Source organism: Ascaphus truei, chromosome 12 (genome assembly GCF_040206685.1).
Source record: "Ascaphus truei isolate aAscTru1 chromosome 12, aAscTru1.hap1, whole genome shotgun sequence".
In the NCBI taxonomy this organism is placed as follows: Eukaryota; Metazoa; Chordata; class Amphibia; order Anura; family Ascaphidae; genus Ascaphus; species Ascaphus truei.
This window is the reverse complement of record NC_134494.1, coordinates 10,051,060-10,069,589: the sequence shown is the minus strand read 5'-3', so window position 1 is coordinate 10,069,589 and position 18,530 is coordinate 10,051,060. Positions and strand designations below refer to the sequence as shown.

Sequence of the window (18,530 nt, the reverse complement as noted above, 5' to 3'; positions counted from 1 at the left end):
CAGTGACACTGACTCCAAATCAGAGACAGTTGACATGTCTGGATTCTAAACACTATTCAGCATATGTACAGTATCAAGGCAAAAAGTGGTATGATTGCAGACCAAAACACTCTGCACCCTAGGAAGGAATGGGGGAAAAAAACGAATCACAGTGACCCAACCAATATGGCCGGTTAGCTCAGATGGTTAGAGCGTGGTGCTAATAACGCCAAGGTCGCGGGTTCGATCCCCGTACTGGCCAAAGTTTTACATGTATTTGACATATGTCTCTCTTTATAGACCCCTGACGAGTTAGTTTGAAGGATTATTCCTTTCGGAAGGATTGTTGATGCACTTTGTATAGACGCAAAAAGAGGGGGACAACATCCATCCTGTTGTAAGTGTGCAAAAAGAGTGATTTCTTTCTGTGCCACTCCATTTTTTTTTTAACAAATGGTACAGTATATATCACCTTGGTACTACAGTATATGCAATGTAAATATGCGGATGAACAGAGCATAGAATAAAGAAGAGAGCATAGAATAAAGAAGCAGCTAGCGCAAACAGTAATTATCACTGAAGTGACGTGAGTAATGCTAACGATTGAGAACCCCTGAATTGTAAGGATGGAAAAGATACCACCTGCATGTAGTACTTATGAACTCATGTAGTCATGTAGTCATGGCAAGCAGACAGCACGTCGCCCCCTATTGGCTGCAATCCTTCTGGGCTAAAAATAAAAACTATCTGCTGGCACGTTTTCTTTCTCAATCCGCCCCATTCACCAGGAAGAGAGACAGAAACAGTTCACCTCCGCATCCATTTCCTCTCTCACTTTAACGCTGGCTGCACCTGAGACAGTGGGAGGGAAGTTGAGAGATCAAAAAAGAGTCACAACCATTCCAAATCCTGTCCTATCAACAGGCTGCTGCTGTCTCTCTGCTCTCAAGGAATTTAATTTGCATGGGAGGGACAAACTGATGTCTCTGCCTCTCTGCCTCTCTGCCTCTCTGCCTCTCTGCCTCTCTGCCTCTCTGCCTCTCTGCCTCTCTGCCTCTCTGCCTCTCTGCCTCTCTGCCTCTCTGCCTCTCTGCCTCTCTGCCTCTCTGCCTCTCTGCCTCTCTGCCTCTCTGCCTCCATGGCTGAACAGGTCTACTGTATACTAAAGCTCTAGACCTGTGAGCTAGCCTGTGTGATGTTGTCACAACGTATCCACGGACACATTGGGAATTGTGACATCATCATCATGATCATCACACAGACTGGCTGTCCTGTAAGAGACAGAAAGATAGATAGAGACACAGACGGAGAGATGCACTTAGAAATAGATATGCCCAGGCACAGACTGCTTTGGGCTTCTGTATCCTACAATGACATTTGAATGAAAAAGAATTTCAGGGGAGTTACATGGTGCATATTTTAATATGAGATCTATACTGTATATATATGTTGTATTACTGTACATCATTTATTTGCCTCCAAATATCCGCCATATGTGAAGGGGTGTAAGTCTAAAATTTGCCTTCTTAGGTAAGAAACTGTTCTTACATACTGTATGACGCAACTGTATGCCAAAAACCTATCTATGAACACAGGGAAAACACACTATTCTCTGTGTTAACAGCTACATTTCTTGGAGACCAAATACACAAAAAATCAGTGACACTGACTCCAAATCAGAGACAGTTGACATGTCTGGATTCTAAACACTATTCAGCATATGTACAGTATCAAGGCAAAAAGTGGTATGATTGCAGACCAAAACATTCTGCACCCTAGGAAGGAATGGGGGAAAAAAACGAATCACAGTGACCCAACCAATATGGCCGGTTAGCTCAGATGGTTAGAGCGTGGTGCTAATAACGCCAAGGTCGCGGGTTCGATCCCCGTACTGGCCAAAGTTTTACATGTATTTGACATATGTCTCTCTTTATAGACCCCTGACGAGTTAGTTTGAAGGATTATTCCTTTCGGAAGGATTGTTGATGCACTTTGTATAGACGCAAAAAGAGGGGGACAACATCCATCCTGTTGTAAGTGTGCAAAAAGAGTGATTTCTTTCTGTGCCACTCCATTTTTTTTTTAACAAATGGTACAGTATATATCACCTTGGTACTACAGTATATGCAATGTAAATATGCGGATGAACAGAGCATAGAATAAAGAAGAGAGCATAGAATAAAAAAGCAGCTAGCGCAAACAGTAATTATCACTGAAGTGACGTGAGTAATGCTAACGATTGAGAACCCCTGAATTGTAAGGATGGAAAAGATACCACCTGCATGTAGTACTTATGAACTCATGTAGTCATGTAGTCATGGCAAGCAGACAGCACGTCGCCCCCTATTGGCTGCAATCCTTCTGGGCTAAAAATAAAAACTATCTGCTGGCACGTTTTCTTTCTCAATCCGCCCCATTCACCAGGAAGAGAGACAGAAACAGTTCACCTCCGCATCCATTTCCTCTCTCACTTTAACGCTGGCTGCACCTGAGACAGTGGGAGGGAAGTTGAGAGATCAAAAAAGAGTCACAACCATTCCAAATCCTGTCCTATCAACAGGCTGCTGCTGTCTCTCTGCTCTCAAGGAATTTAATTTGCATGGGAGGGACAAACTGATGTCTCTGCCTCTCTGCCTCTCTGCCTCTCTGCCTCTCTGCCTCTCTGCCTCTCTGCCTCTCTGCCTCTCTGCCTCTCTGCCTCTCTGCCTCTCTGCCTCTCTGCCTCTCTGCCTCTCTGCCTCTCTGCCTCTCTGCCTCTCTGCCTCTCTGCCTCTCTGCCTCTCTGCCTCTCTGCCTCTCTGCCTCTCTGCCTCTCTGCCTCTCTGCCTCCATGGCTGAACAGGTCTACTGTATACTAAAGCTCTAGACCTGTGAGCTAGCCTGTGTGATGTTGTCACAACGTATCCACGGACACATTGGGAATTGTGACATCATCATCATGATCATCACACAGACTGGCTGTCCTGTAAGAGACAGAAAGATAGATAGAGACACAGACGGAGAGATGCACTTAGAAATAGATATGCCCAGGCACAGACTGCATTGGGCTTCTGTATCCTACAATGACATTTGAATGAAAAAGAATTTCAGGGGAGTTACATGGTGCATATTTTAATATGAGATCTATACTGTATATATATGTTGTATTACTGTACATCATTTATTTGCCTCCAAATATCCGCCATATGTGAAGGGGCGTAAGTCTAAAATTTGCCTTCCTAGGTAAGAAACTGTTCTTACATACTGTATGACGCAACTGTATGCCAAAAACCTATCTATGAACACAGGGAAAACACACTATTCTCTGTGTTAACAGCTACATTTCTTGGAGACCAAATACACAAAAAATCAGTGACACTGACTCCAAATCAGAGACAGTTGACATGTCTGGATTCTAAACACTATTCAGCATATGTACAGTATCAAGGCAAAAAGTGGTATGATTGCAGACCAAAACACTCTGCACCCTAGGAAGGAATGGGGGAAAAAAACGAATCACAGTGACCCAACCAATATGGCCGGTTAGCTCAGATGGTTAGAGCGTGGTGCTAATAACGCCAAGGTCGCGGGTTCGATCCCCGTACTGGCCAAAGTTTTACACGTATTTGACATATGTCTCTCTTTATAGACCCCTGACGAGTTAGTTTGAAGGATTATTCCTTTCGGAAGGATTGTTGATGCACTTTGTATAGACGCAAAAAGAGGGGGACAACATCCATCCTGTTGTAAGTGTGCAAAAAGAGTGATTTCTTTCTGTGCCACTCCATTTTTTTTTTAACAAATGGTACAGTATATATCACCTTGGTACTACAGTATATGCAATGTAAATATGCGGATGAACAGAGCATAGAATAAAGAAGAGAGCATAGAATAAAGAAGCAGCTAGCGCAAACAGTAATTATCACTGAAGTGACGTGAGTAATGCTAACGATTGAGAACCCCTGAATTGTAAGGATGGAAAAGATACCACCTGCATGTAGTACTTATGAACTCATGTAGTCATGTAGTCATGGCAAGCAGACAGCACGTCGCCCCCTATTGGCTGCAATCCTTCTGGGCTAAAAATAAAAACTATCTGCTGGCACGTTTTCTTTCTCAATCCGCCCCATTCACCAGGAAGAGAGACAGAAACAGTTCACCTCCGCATCCATTTCCTCTCTCACTTTAACGCTGGCTGCACCTGAGACAGTGGGAGGGAAGTTGAGAGATCAAAAAAGAGTCACAACCATTCCAAATCCTGTCCTATCAACAGGCTGCTGCTGTCTCTCTGCTCTCAAGGAATTTAATTTGCATGGGAGGGACAAACTGATGTCTCTGCCTCTCTGCCTCTCTGCCTCTCTGCCTCTCTGCCTCTCTGCCTCTCTGCCTCTCTGCCTCTCTGCCTCTCTGCCTCTCTGCCTCTCTGCCTCTCTGCCTCTCTGCCTCTCTGCCTCTCTGCCTCTCTGCCTCTCTGCCTCTCTGCCTCTCTGCCTCTCTGCCTCTCTGCCTCTCTGCCTCTCTGCCTCTCTGCCTCCATGGCTGAACAGGTCTACTGTATACTAAAGCTCTAGACCTGTGAGCTAGCCTGTGTGATGTTGTCACAACGTATCCACGGACACATTGGGAATTGTGACATCATCATCATGATCATCACACAGACTGGCTGTCCTGTAAGAGACAGAAAGATAGATAGAGACACAGACGGAGAGATGCACTTAGAAATAGATATGCCCAGGCACAGACTGCATTGGGCTTCTGTATCCTACAATGACATTTGAATGAAAAAGAATTTCAGGGGAGTTACATGGTGCATATTTTAATATGAGATCTATACTGTATATATATGTTGTATTACTGTACATCATTTATTTGCCTCCAAATATCCGCCATATGTGAAGGGGTGTAAGTCTAAAATTTGCCTTCTTAGGTAAGAAACTGTTCTTACATACTGTATGACGCAACTGTATGCCAAAAACCTATCTATGAACACAGGGAAAACACACTATTCTCTGTGTTAACAGCTACATTTCTTGGAGACCAAATACACAAAAAATCAGTGACACTGACTCCAAATCAGAGACAGTTGACATGTCTGGATTCTAAACACTATTCAGCATATGTACAGTATCAAGGCAAAAAGTGGTATGATTGCAGACCAAAACATTCTGCACCCTAGGAAGGAATGGGGGAAAAAAACAAATCACAGTGACCCAACCAATATGGCCGGTTAGCTCAGATGGTTAGAGCGTGGTGCTAATAACGCCAAGGTCGCGGGTTCGATCCCCGTACTGGCCAAAGTTTTACACGTATTTGACATATGTCTCTCTTTATAGACCCCTGACGAGTTAGTTTGAAGGATTATTCCTTTCGGAAGGATTGTTGATGCACTTTGTATAGACGCAAAAAGAGGGGGACAACATCCATCCTGTTGTAAGTGTGCAAAAAGAGTGATTTCTTTCTGTGCCACTCCATTTTTTTTTTAACAAATGGTACAGTATATATCACCTTGGTACTACAGTATATGCAATGTAAATATGCGGATGAACAGAGCATAGAATAAAGAAGAGAGCATAGAATAAAGAAGCAGCTAGCGCAAACAGTAATTATCACTGAAGTGACGTGAGTAATGCTAACGATTGAGAACCCCTGAATTGTAAGGATGGAAAAGATACCACCTGCATGTAGTACTTATGAACTCATGTAGTCATGTAGTCATGGCAAGCAGACAGCACGTCGCCCCCTATTGGCTGCAATCCTTCTGGGCTAAAAATAAAAACTATCTGCTGGCACGTTTTCTTTCTCAATCCGCCCCATTCACCAGGAAGAGAGACAGAAACAGTTCACCTCCGCATCCATTTCCTCTCTCACTTTAACGCTGGCTGCACCTGAGACAGTGGGAGGGAAGTTGAGAGATCAAAAAAGAGTCACAACCATTCCAAATCCTGTCCTATCAACAGGCTGCTGCTGTCTCTCTGCTCTCAAGGAATTTAATTTGCATGGGAGGGACAAACTGATGTCTCTGCCTCTCTGCCTCTCTGCCTCTCTGCCTCTCTGCCTCTCTGCCTCTCTGCCTCTCTGCCTCTCTGCCTCTCTGCCTCTCTGCCTCTCTGCCTCTCTGCCTCTCTGCCTCTCTGCCTCTCTGCCTCTCTGCCTCTCTGCCTCTCTGCCTCTCTGCCTCTCTGCCTCTCTGCCTCTCTGCCTCTCTGCCTCTCTGCCTCCATGGCTGAACAGGTCTACTGTATACTAAAGCTCTAGACCTGTGAGCTAGCCTGTGTGATGTTGTCACAACGTATCCACGGACACATTGGGAATTGTGACATCATCATCATGATCATCACACAGACTGGCTGTCCTGTAAGAGACAGAAAGATAGATAGAGACACAGACAGAGAGATGCACTTAGAAATAGATATGCCCAGGCACAGACTGCATTGGGCTTCTGTATCCTACAATGACATTTGAATGAAAAAGAATTTCAGGGGAGTTACATGGTGCATATTTTAATATGAGATCTATACTGTATATATATGTTGTATTACTGTACATCATTTATTTGCCTCCAAATATCCGCCATATGTGAAGGGGTGTAAGTCTAAAATTTGCCTTCTTAGGTAAGAAACTGTTCTTACATACTGTATGACGCAACTGTATGCCAAAAACCTATCTATGAACACAGGGAAAACACACTATTCTCTGTGTTAACAGCTACATTTCTTGGAGACCAAATACACAAAAAATCAGTGACACTGACTCCAAATCAGAGACAGTTGACATGTCTGGATTCTAAACACTATTCAGCATATGTACAGTATCAAGGCAAAAAGTGGTATGATTGCAGACCAAAACATTCTGCACCCTAGGAAGGAATGGGGGAAAAAAACGAATCACAGTGACCCAACCAATATGGCCGGTTAGCTCAGATGGTTAGAGCGTGGTGCTAATAACGCCAAGGTCGCGGGTTCGATCCCCGTACTGGCCAAAGTTTTACATGTATTTGACATATGTCTCTCTTTATAGACCCCTGACGAGTTAGTTTGAAGGATTATTCCTTTCGGAAGGATTGTTGATGCACTTTGTATAGACGCAAAAAGAGGGGGACAACATCCATCCTGTTGTAAGTGTGCAAAAAGAGTGATTTCTTTCTGTGCCACTCCATTTTTTTTTTAACAAATGGTACAGTATATATCACCTTGGTACTACAGTATATGCAATGTAAATATGCGGATGAACAGAGCATAGAATAAAGAAGAGAGCATAGAATAAAAAAGCAGCTAGCGCAAACAGTAATTATCACTGAAGTGACGTGAGTAATGCTAACGATTGAGAACCCCTGAATTGTAAGGATGGAAAAGATACCACCTGCATGTAGTACTTATGAACTCATGTAGTCATGTAGTCATGGCAAGCAGACAGCACGTCGCCCCCTATTGGCTGCAATCCTTCTGGGCTAAAAATAAAAACTATCTGCTGGCACGTTTTCTTTCTCAATCCGCCCCATTCACCAGGAAGAGAGACAGAAACAGTTCACCTCCGCATCCATTTCCTCTCTCACTTTAACGCTGGCTGCACCTGAGACAGTGGGAGGGAAGTTGAGAGATCAAAAAAGAGTCACAACCATTCCAAATCCTGTCCTATCAACAGGCTGCTGCTGTCTCTCTGCTCTCAAGGAATTTAATTTGCATGGGAGGGACAAACTGATGTCTCTGCCTCTCTGCCTCTCTGCCTCTCTGCCTCTCTGCCTCTCTGCCTCTCTGCCTCTCTGCCTCTCTGCCTCTCTGCCTCTCTGCCTCTCTGCCTCTCTGCCTCTCTGCCTCTCTGCCTCTCTGCCTCTCTGCCTCTCTGCCTCTCTGCCTCTCTGCCTCTCTGCCTCTCTGCCTCCATGGCTGAACAGGTCTACTGTATACTAAAGCTCTAGACCTGTGAGCTAGCCTGTGTGATGTTGTCACAACGTATCCACGGACACATTGGGAATTGTGACATCATCATCATGATCATCACACAGACTGGCTGTCCTGTAAGAGACAGAAAGATAGATAGAGACACAGACGGAGAGATGCACTTAGAAATAGATATGCCCAGGCACAGACTGCATTGGGCTTCTGTATCCTACAATGACATTTGAATGAAAAAGAATTTCAGGGGAGTTACATGGTGCATATTTTAATATGAGATCTATACTGTATATATATATGTTGTATTACTGTACATCATTTATTTGCCTCCAAATATCCGCCATATGTGAAGGGGCGTAAGTCTAAAATTTGCCTTCCTAGGTAAGAAACTGTTCTTACATACTGTATGACGCAACTGTATGCCAAAAACCTATCTATGAACACAGGGAAAACACACTATTCTCTGTGTTAACAGCTACATTTCTTGGAGACCAAATACACAAAAAATCAGTGACACTGACTCCAAATCAGAGACAGTTGACATGTCTGGATTCTAAACACTATTCAGCATATGTACAGTATCAAGGCAAAAAGTGGTATGATTGCAGACCAAAACACTCTGCACCCTAGGAAGGAATGGGGGAAAAAAACGAATCACAGTGAACCAACCAATATGGCCGGTTAGCTCAGATGGTTAGAGCGTGGTGCTAATAACGCCAAGGTCGCGGGTTCGATCCCCGTACTGGCCAAAGTTTTACACGTATTTGACATATGTCTCTCTTTATAGACCCCTGACGAGTTAGTTTGAAGGATTATTCCTTTCGGAAGGATTGTTGATGCACTTTGTATAGACGCAAAAAGAGGGGGACAACATCCATCCTGTTGTAAGTGTGCAAAAAGAGTGATTTCTTTCTGTGCCACTCCATTTTTTTTTTAACAAATGGTACAGTATATATCACCTTGGTACTACAGTATATGCAATGTAAATATGCGGATGAACAGAGCATAGAATAAAGAAGAGAGCATAGAATAAAGAAGCAGCTAGCGCAAACAGTAATTATCACTGAAGTGACGTGAGTAATGCTAACGATTGAGAACCCCTGAATTGTAAGGATGGAAAAGATACCACCTGCATGTAGTACTTATGAACTCATGTAGTCATGTAGTCATGGCAAGCAGACAGCACGTCGCCCCCTATTGGCTGCAATCCTTCTGGGCTAAAAATAAAAACTATCTGCTGGCACGTTTTCTTTCTCAATCCGCCCCATTCACCAGGAAGAGAGACAGAAACAGTTCACCTCCGCATCCATTTCCTCTCTCACTTTAACGCTGGCTGCACCTGAGACAGTGGGAGTGAAGTTGAGAGATCAAAAAAGAGTCACAACCATTCCAAATCCTGTCCTATCAACAGGCTGCTGCTGTCTCTCTGCTCTCAAGGAATTTAATTTGCATGGGAGGGACAAACTGATGTCTCTGCCTCTCTGCCTCTCTGCCTCTCTGCCTCTCTGCCTCTCTGCCTCTCTGCCTCTCTGCCTCTCTGCCTCTCTGCCTCTCTGCCTCTCTGCCTCTCTGCCTCTCTGCCTCTCTGCCTCTCTGCCTCTCTGCCTCTCTGCCTCTCTGCCTCTCTGCCTCTCTGCCTCTCTGCCTCTCTGCCTCTCTGCCTCCATGGCTGAACAGGTCTACTGTATACTAAAGCTCTAGACCTGTGAGCTAGCCTGTGTGATGTTGTCACAACGTATCCACGGACACATTGGGAATTGTGACATCATCATCATGATCATCACACAGACTGGCTGTCCTGTAAGAGACAGAAAGATAGATAGAGACACAGACGGAGAGATGCACTTAGAAATAGATATGCCCAGGCACAGACTGCATTGGGCTTCTGTATCCTACAATGACATTTGAATGAAAAAGAATTTCAGGGGAGTTACATGGTGCATATTTTAATATGAGATCTATACTGTATATATATGTTGTATTACTGTACATCATTTATTTGCCTCCAAATATCCGCCATATGTGAAGGGGTGTAAGTCTAAAATTTGCCTTCTTAGGTAAGAAACTGTTCTTACATACTGTATGACGCAACTGTATGCCAAAAACCTATCTATGAACACAGGGAAAACACACTATTCTCTGTGTTAACAGCTACATTTCTTGGAGACCAAATACACAAAAAATCAGTGACACTGACTCCAAATCAGAGACAGTTGACATGTCTGGATTCTAAACACTATTCAGCATATGTACAGTATCAAGGCAAAAAGTGGTATGATTGCAGACCAAAACACTCTGCACCCTAGGAAGGAATGGGGGAAAAAAACGAATCACAGTGACCCAACCAATATGGCCGGTTAGCTCAGATGGTTAGAGCGTGGTGCTAATAACGCCAAGGTCGCGGGTTCGATCCCCGTACTGGCCAAAGTTTTACACGTATTTGACATATGTCTCTCTTTATAGACCCCTGACGAGTTAGTTTGAAGGATTATTCCTTTCGGAAGGATTGTTGATGCACTTTGTATAGACGCAAAAAGAGGGGGACAACATCCATCCTGTTGTAAGTGTGCAAAAAGAGTGATTTCTTTCTGTGCCACTCCATTTTTTTTTTAACAAATGGTACAGTATATATCACCTTGGTACTACAGTATATGCAATGTAAATATGCGGATGAACAGAGCATAGAATAAAGAAGAGAGCATAGAATAAAGAAGCAGCTAGCGCAAACAGTAATTATCACTGAAGTGACGTGAGTAATGCTAACGATTGAGAACCCCTGAATTGTAAGGATGGAAAAGATACCACCTGCATGTAGTACTTATGAACTCATGTAGTCATGTAGTCATGGCAAGCAGACAGCACGTCGCCCCCTATTGGCTGCAATCCTTCTGGGCTAAAAATAAAAACTATCTGCTGGCACGTTTTCTTTCTCAATCCGCCCCATTCACCAGGAAGAGAGACAGAAACAGTTCACCTCCGCATCCATTTCCTCTCTCACTTTAACGCTGGCTGCACCTGAGACAGTGGGAGGGAAGTTGAGAGATCAAAAAAGAGTCACAACCATTCCAAATCCTGTCCTATCAACAGGCTGCTGCTGTCTCTCTGCTCTCAAGGAATTTAATTTGCATGGGAGGGACAAACTGATGTCTCTGCCTCTCTGCCTCTCTGCCTCTCTGCCTCTCTGCCTCTCTGCCTCTCTGCCTCTCTGCCTCTCTGCCTCTCTGCCTCTCTGCCTCTCTGCCTCTCTGCCTCTCTGCCTCTCTGCCTCTCTGCCTCTCTGCCTCTCTGCCTCTCTGCCTCTCTGCCTCTCTGCCTCTCTGCCTCTCTGCCTCTCTGCCTCCATGGCTGAACAGGTCTACTGTATACTAAAGCTCTAGACCTGTGAGCTAGCCTGTGTGATGTTGTCACAACGTATCCACGGACACATTGGGAATTGTGACATCATCATCATGATCATCACACAGACTGGCTGTCCTGTAAGAGACAGAAAGATAGATAGAGACACAGACAGAGAGATGCACTTAGAAATAGATATGCCCAGGCACAGACTGCATTGGGCTTCTGTATCCTACAATGACATTTGAATGAAAAAGAATTTCAGGGGAGTTACATGGTGCATATTTTAATATGAGATCTATACTGTATATATATGTTGTATTACTGTACATCATTTATTTGCCTCCAAATATCCGCCATATGTGAAGGGGTGTAAGTCTAAAATTTGCCTTCTTAGGTAAGAAACTGTTCTTACATACTGTATGACGCAACTGTATGCCAAAAACCTATCTATGAACACAGGGAAAACACACTATTCTCTGTGTTAACAGCTACATTTCTTGGAGACCAAATACACAAAAAATCAGTGACACTGACTCCAAATCAGAGACAGTTGACATGTCTGGATTCTAAACACTATTCAGCATATGTACAGTATCAAGGCAAAAAGTGGTATGATTGCAGACCAAAACATTCTGCACCCTAGGAAGGAATGGGGGAAAAAAACGAATCACAGTGACCCAACCAATATGGCCGGTTAGCTCAGATGGTTAGAGCGTGGTGCTAATAACGCCAAGGTCGCGGGTTCGATCCCCGTACTGGCCAAAGTTTTACATGTATTTGACATATGTCTCTCTTTATAGACCCCTGACGAGTTAGTTTGAAGGATTATTCCTTTCGGAAGGATTGTTGATGCACTTTGTATAGACGCAAAAAGAGGGGGACAACATCCATCCTGTTGTAAGTGTGCAAAAAGAGTGATTTCTTTCTGTGCCACTCCATTTTTTTTTTAACAAATGGTACAGTATATATCACCTTGGTACTACAGTATATGCAATGTAAATATGCGGATGAACAGAGCATAGAATAAAGAAGAGAGCATAGAATAAAAAAGCAGCTAGCGCAAACAGTAATTATCACTGAAGTGACGTGAGTAATGCTAACGATTGAGAACCCCTGAATTGTAAGGATGGAAAAGATACCACCTGCATGTAGTACTTATGAACTCATGTAGTCATGTAGTCATGGCAAGCAGACAGCACGTCGCCCCCTATTGGCTGCAATCCTTCTGGGCTAAAAATAAAAACTATCTGCTGGCACGTTTTCTTTCTCAATCCGCCCCATTCACCAGGAAGAGAGACAGAAACAGTTCACCTCCGCATCCATTTCCTCTCTCACTTTAACGCTGGCTGCACCTGAGACAGTGGGAGGGAAGTTGAGAGATCAAAAAAGAGTCACAACCATTCCAAATCCTGTCCTATCAACAGGCTGCTGCTGTCTCTCTGCTCTCAAGGAATTTAATTTGCATGGGAGGGACAAACTGATGTCTCTGCCTCTCTGCCTCTCTGCCTCTCTGCCTCTCTGCCTCTCTGCCTCTCTGCCTCTCTGCCTCTCTGCCTCTCTGCCTCTCTGCCTCTCTGCCTCTCTGCCTCTCTGCCTCTCTGCCTCTCTGCCTCTCTGCCTCTCTGCCTCTCTGCCTCTCTGCCTCTCTGCCTCTCTGCCTCCATGGCTGAACAGGTCTACTGTATACTAAAGCTCTAGACCTGTGAGCTAGCCTGTGTGATGTTGTCACAACGTATCCACGGACACATTGGGAATTGTGACATCATCATCATGATCATCACACAGACTGGCTGTCCTGTAAGAGACAGAAAGATAGATAGAGACACAGACGGAGAGATGCACTTAGAAATAGATATGCCCAGGCACAGACTGCATTGGGCTTCTGTATCCTACAATGACATTTGAATGAAAAAGAATTTCAGGGGAGTTACATGGTGCATATTTTAATATGAGATCTATACTGTATATATATATGTTGTATTACTGTACATCATTTATTTGCCTCCAAATATCCGCCATATGTGAAGGGGCGTAAGTCTAAAATTTGCCTTCCTAGGTAAGAAACTGTTCTTACATACTGTATGACGCAACTGTATGCCAAAAACCTATCTATGAACACAGGGAAAACACACTATTCTCTGTGTTAACAGCTACATTTCTTGGAGACCAAATACACAAAAAATCAGTGACACTGACTCCAAATCAGAGACAGTTGACATGTCTGGATTCTAAACACTATTCAGCATATGTACAGTATCAAGGCAAAAAGTGGTATGATTGCAGACCAAAACACTCTGCACCCTAGGAAGGAATGGGGGAAAAAAACGAATCACAGTGAACCAACCAATATGGCCGGTTAGCTCAGATGGTTAGAGCGTGGTGCTAATAACGCCAAGGTCGCGGGTTCGATCCCCGTACTGGCCAAAGTTTTACACGTATTTGACATATGTCTCTCTTTATAGACCCCTGACGAGTTAGTTTGAAGGATTATTCCTTTCGGAAGGATTGTTGATGCACTTTGTATAGACGCAAAAAGAGGGGGACAACATCCATCCTGTTGTAAGTGTGCAAAAAGAGTGATTTCTTTCTGTGCCACTCCATTTTTTTTTTAACAAATGGTACAGTATATATCACCTTGGTACTACAGTATATGCAATGTAAATATGCGGATGAACAGAGCATAGAATAAAGAAGAGAGCATAGAATAAAGAAGCAGCTAGCGCAAACAGTAATTATCACTGAAGTGACGTGAGTAATGCTAACGATTGAGAACCCCTGAATTGTAAGGATGGAAAAGATACCACCTGCATGTAGTACTTATGAACTCATGTAGTCATGTAGTCATGGCAAGCAGACAGCACGTCGCCCCCTATTGGCTGCAATCCTTCTGGGCTAAAAATAAAAACTATCTGCTGGCACGTTTTCTTTCTCAATCCGCCCCATTCACCAGGAAGAGAGACAGAAACAGTTCACCTCCGCATCCATTTCCTCTCTCACTTTAACGCTGGCTGCACCTGAGACAGTGGGAGTGAAGTTGAGAGATCAAAAAAGAGTCACAACCATTCCAAATCCTGTCCTATCAACAGGCTGCTGCTGTCTCTCTGCTCTCAAGGAATTTAATTTGCATGGGAGGGACAAACTGATGTCTCTGCCTCTCTGCCTCTCTGCCTCTCTGCCTCTCTGCCTCTCTGCCTCTCTGCCTCTCTGCCTCTCTGCCTCTCTGCCTCTCTGCCTCTCTGCCTCTCTGCCTCTCTGCCTCTCTGCCTCTCTGCCTCTCTGCCTCTCTGCCTCTCTGCCTCTCTGCCTCTCTGCCTCTCTGCCTCTCTGCCTCTCTGCCTCTCTGCCTCTCTGCCTCTCTGCCTCCATGGCTGAACAGGTCTACTGTATACTAAAGCTCTAGACCTGTGAGCTAGCCTGTGTGATGTTGTCACAACGTATCCACGGACACATTGGGAATTGTGACATCATCATCATGATCATCACACAGACTGGCTGTCCTGTAAGAGACAGAAAGATAGATAGAGACACAGACGGAGAGATGCACTTAGAAATAGATATGCCCAGGCACAGACTGCATTGGGCTTCTGTATCCTACAATGACATTTGAATGAAAAAGAATTTCAGGGGAGTTACATGGTGCATATTTTAATATGAGATCTATACTGTATATATATGTTGTATTACTGTACATCATTTATTTGCCTCCAAATATCCGCCATATGTGAAGGGGTGTAAGTCTAAAATTTGCCTTCTTAGGTAAGAAACTGTTCTTACATACTGTATGACGCAACTGTATGCCAAAAACCTATCTATGAACACAGGGAAAACACACTATTCTCTGTGTTAACAGCTACATTTCTTGGAGACCAAATACACAAAAAATCAGTGACACTGACTCCAAATCAGAGACAGTTGACATGTCTGGATTCTAAACACTATTCAGCATATGTACAGTATCAAGGCAAAAAGTGGTATGATTGCAGACCAAAACACTCTGCACCCTAGGAAGGAATGGGGGAAAAAAACGAATCACAGTGACCCAACCAATATGGCCGGTTAGCTCAGATGGTTAGAGCGTGGTGCTAATAACGCCAAGGTCGCGGGTTCGATCCCCGTACTGGCCAAAGTTTTACACGTATTTGACATATGTCTCTCTTTATAGACCCCTGACGAGTTAGTTTGAAGGATTATTCCTTTCGGAAGGATTGTTGATGCACTTTGTATAGACGCAAAAAGAGGGGGACAACATCCATCCTGTTGTAAGTGTGCAAAAAGAGTGATTTCTTTCTGTGCCACTCCATTTTTTTTTTAACAAATGGTACAGTATATATCACCTTGGTACTACAGTATATGCAATGTAAATATGCGGATGAACAGAGCATAGAATAAAGAAGAGAGCATAGAATAAAGAAGCAGCTAGCGCAAACAGTAATTATCACTGAAGTGACGTGAGTAATGCTAACGATTGAGAACCCCTGAATTGTAAGGATGGAAAAGATACCACCTGCATGTAGTACTTATGAACTCATGTAGTCATGTAGTCATGGCAAGCAGACAGCACGTCGCCCCCTATTGGCTGCAATCCTTCTGGGCTAAAAATAAAAACTATCTGCTGGCACGTTTTCTTTCTCAATCCGCCCCATTCACCAGGAAGAGAGACAGAAACAGTTCACCTCCGCATCCATTTCCTCTCTCACTTTAACGCTGGCTGCACCTGAGACAGTGGGAGGGAAGTTGAGAGATCAAAAAAGAGTCACAACCATTCCAAATCCTGTCCTATCAACAGGCTGCTGCTGTCTCTCTGCTCTCAAGGAATTTAATTTGCATGGGAGGGACAAACTGATGTCTCTGCCTCTCTGCCTCTCTGCCTCTCTGCCTCTCTGCCTCTCTGCCTCTCTGCCTCTCTGCCTCTCTGCCTCTCTGCCTCTCTGCCTCTCTGCCTCTCTGCCTCTCTGCCTCTCTGCCTCTCTGCCTCTCTGCCTCTCTGCCTCTCTGCCTCTCTGCCTCTCTGCCTCTCTGCCTCTCTGCCTCCATGGCTGAACAGGTCTACTGTATACTAAAGCTCTAGACCTGTGAGCTAGCCTGTGTGATGTTGTCACAACGTATCCACGGACACATTGGGAATTGTGACATCATCATCATGATCATCACACAGACTGGCTGTCCTGTAAGAGACAGAAAGATAGATAGAGACACAGACGGAGAGATGCACTTAGAAATAGATATGCCCAGGCACAGACTGCATTGGGCTTCTGTATCCTACAATGACATTTGAATGAAAAAGAATTTCAGGGGAGTTACATGGTGCATATTTTAATATGAGATCTATACTGTATATATATGTTGTATTACTGTACATCATTTATTTGCCTCCAAATATCCGCCATATGTGAAGGGGTGTAAGTCTAAAATTTGCCTTCTTAGGTAAGAAACTGTTCTTACATACTGTATGACGCAACTGTATGCCAAAAACCTATCTATGAACACAGGGAAAACACACTATTCTCTGTGTTAACAGCTACATTTCTTGGAGACCAAATACACAAAAAATCAGTGACACTGACTCCAAATCAGAGACAGTTGACATGTCTGGATTCTAAACACTATTCAGCATATGTACAGTATCAAGGCAAAAAGTGGTATGATTGCAGACCAAAACATTCTGCACCCTAGGAAGGAATGGGGGAAAAAAACGAATCACAGTGACCCAACCAATATGGCCGGTTAGCTCAGATGGTTAGAGCGTGGTGCTAATAACGCCAAGGTCGCGGGTTCGATCCCCGTACTGGCCAAAGTTTTACATGTATTTGACATATGTCTCTCTTTATAGACCCCTGACGAGTTAGTTTGAAGGATTATTCCTTTCGGAAGGATTGTTGATGCACTTTGTATAGACGCAAAAAGAGGGGGACAACATCCATCCTGTTGTAAGTGTGCAAAAAGAGTGATTTCTTTCTGTGCCACTCCATTTTTTTTTTAACAAATGGTACAGTATATATCACCTTGGTACTACAGTATATGCAATGTAAATATGCGGATGAACAGAGCATAGAATAAAGAAGAGAGCATAGAATAAAGAAGCAGCTAGCGCAAACAGTAATTATCACTGAAGTGACGTGAGTAATGCTAACGATTGAGAACCCCTGAATTGTAAGGATGGAAAAGATACCACCTGCATGTAGTACTTATGAACTCATGTAGTCATGTAGTCATGGCAAGCAGACAGCACGTCGCCCCCTATTGGCTGCAATCCTTCTGGGCTAAAAATAAAAACTATCTGCTGGCACGTTTTCTTTCTCAATCCGCCCCATTCACCAGGAAGAGAGACAGAAACAGTTCACCTCCGCATCCATTTCCTCTCTCACTTTAACGCTGGCTGCACCTGAGACAGTGGGAGGGAAGTTGAGAGATCAAAAAAGAGTCACAACCATTCCAAATCCTGTCCTATCAACAGGCTGCTGCTGTCTCTCTGCTCTCAAGGAATTTAATTTGCATGGGAGGGACAAACTGATGTCTCTGCCTCTCTGCCTCTCTGCCTCTCTGCCTCTCTGCCTCTCTGCCTCTCTGCCTCTCTGCCTCTCTGCCTCTCTGCCTCTCTGCCTCTCTGCCTCTCTGCCTCTCTGCCTCTCTGCCTCTCTGCCTCTCTGCCTCTCTGCCTCTCTGCCTCTCTGCCTCTCTGCCTCTCTGCCTCTCTGCCTCTCTGCCTCCATGGCTGAACAGGTCTACTGTATACTAAAGCTCTAGACCTGTGAGCTAGCCTGTGTGATGTTGTCACAACGTATCCACGGACACATTGGGAATTGTGACATCATCATCATGATCATCACACAGACTGGCTGTCCTGTAAGAGACAGAAAGATAGATAGAGACACAGACGGAGAGATGCACTTAGAAATAGATATGCCCAGGCACAGACTGCATTGGGCTTCTGTATCCTACAATGACATTTGAATGAAAAAGAATTTCAGGGGAGTTACATGGTGCATATTTTAATATGAGATCTATACTGTATATATATGTTGTATTACTGTACATCATTTATTTGCCTCCAAATATCCGCCATATGTGAAGGGGTGTAAGTCTAAAATTTGCCTTCTTAGGTAAGAAACTGTTCTTACATACTGTATGACGCAACTGTATGCCAAAAACCTATCTATGAACACAGGGAAAACACACTATTCTCTGTGTTAACAGCTACATTTCTTGGAGACCAAATACACAAAAAATCAGTGACACTGACTCCAAATCAGAGACAGTTGACATGTCTGGATTCTAAACACTATTCAGCATATGTACAGTATCAAGGCAAAAAGTGGTATGATTGCAGACCAAAACACTCTG

The 18,530-nt window shown here is 44.0% G+C and overlaps 11 non-coding genes across 11 annotated transcripts; all 11 read left to right on the top strand.

The window, feature by feature from the left end:
• The first annotated feature begins 167 nt into the window (after positions 1 to 167).
• Positions 168 to 241, top strand: TRNAI-AAU (transfer RNA isoleucine (anticodon AAU)). The gene has a single exon. It is a non-coding gene; the product is annotated as a tRNA-Ile (tRNA).
• Positions 242 to 1,803: 1,562 nt separating this feature from the next.
• Positions 1,804 to 1,877, top strand: TRNAI-AAU (transfer RNA isoleucine (anticodon AAU)). Its single transcript has one exon. It is a non-coding gene; the product is annotated as a tRNA-Ile (tRNA).
• A 1,618-nt stretch (positions 1,878 to 3,495) lies between these two features.
• Positions 3,496 to 3,569, top strand: TRNAI-AAU (transfer RNA isoleucine (anticodon AAU)). The gene has a single exon. It is a non-coding gene; the product is annotated as a tRNA-Ile (tRNA).
• Positions 3,570 to 5,179: 1,610 nt separating this feature from the next.
• Positions 5,180 to 5,253, top strand: TRNAI-AAU (transfer RNA isoleucine (anticodon AAU)). Its single transcript has one exon. It is a non-coding gene; the product is annotated as a tRNA-Ile (tRNA).
• Positions 5,254 to 6,863: 1,610 nt separating this feature from the next.
• Positions 6,864 to 6,937, top strand: TRNAI-AAU (transfer RNA isoleucine (anticodon AAU)). Its single transcript has one exon. It is a non-coding gene; the product is annotated as a tRNA-Ile (tRNA).
• A 1,588-nt stretch (positions 6,938 to 8,525) lies between these two features.
• On the top strand, positions 8,526 to 8,599 carry TRNAI-AAU (transfer RNA isoleucine (anticodon AAU)). The gene has a single exon. It is a non-coding gene; the product is annotated as a tRNA-Ile (tRNA).
• Positions 8,600 to 10,201: 1,602 nt separating this feature from the next.
• Positions 10,202 to 10,275, top strand: TRNAI-AAU (transfer RNA isoleucine (anticodon AAU)). The gene has a single exon. It is a non-coding gene; the product is annotated as a tRNA-Ile (tRNA).
• A 1,602-nt stretch (positions 10,276 to 11,877) lies between these two features.
• TRNAI-AAU (transfer RNA isoleucine (anticodon AAU)) lies at positions 11,878 to 11,951 on the top strand. Its single transcript has one exon. It is a non-coding gene; the product is annotated as a tRNA-Ile (tRNA).
• A 1,588-nt stretch (positions 11,952 to 13,539) lies between these two features.
• On the top strand, positions 13,540 to 13,613 carry TRNAI-AAU (transfer RNA isoleucine (anticodon AAU)). Its single transcript has one exon. It is a non-coding gene; the product is annotated as a tRNA-Ile (tRNA).
• Positions 13,614 to 15,239: 1,626 nt separating this feature from the next.
• TRNAI-AAU (transfer RNA isoleucine (anticodon AAU)) lies at positions 15,240 to 15,313 on the top strand. The gene has a single exon. It is a non-coding gene; the product is annotated as a tRNA-Ile (tRNA).
• A 1,594-nt stretch (positions 15,314 to 16,907) lies between these two features.
• TRNAI-AAU (transfer RNA isoleucine (anticodon AAU)) lies at positions 16,908 to 16,981 on the top strand. The gene has a single exon. It is a non-coding gene; the product is annotated as a tRNA-Ile (tRNA).
• Positions 16,982 to 18,530: the final 1,549 nt, after the last annotated feature.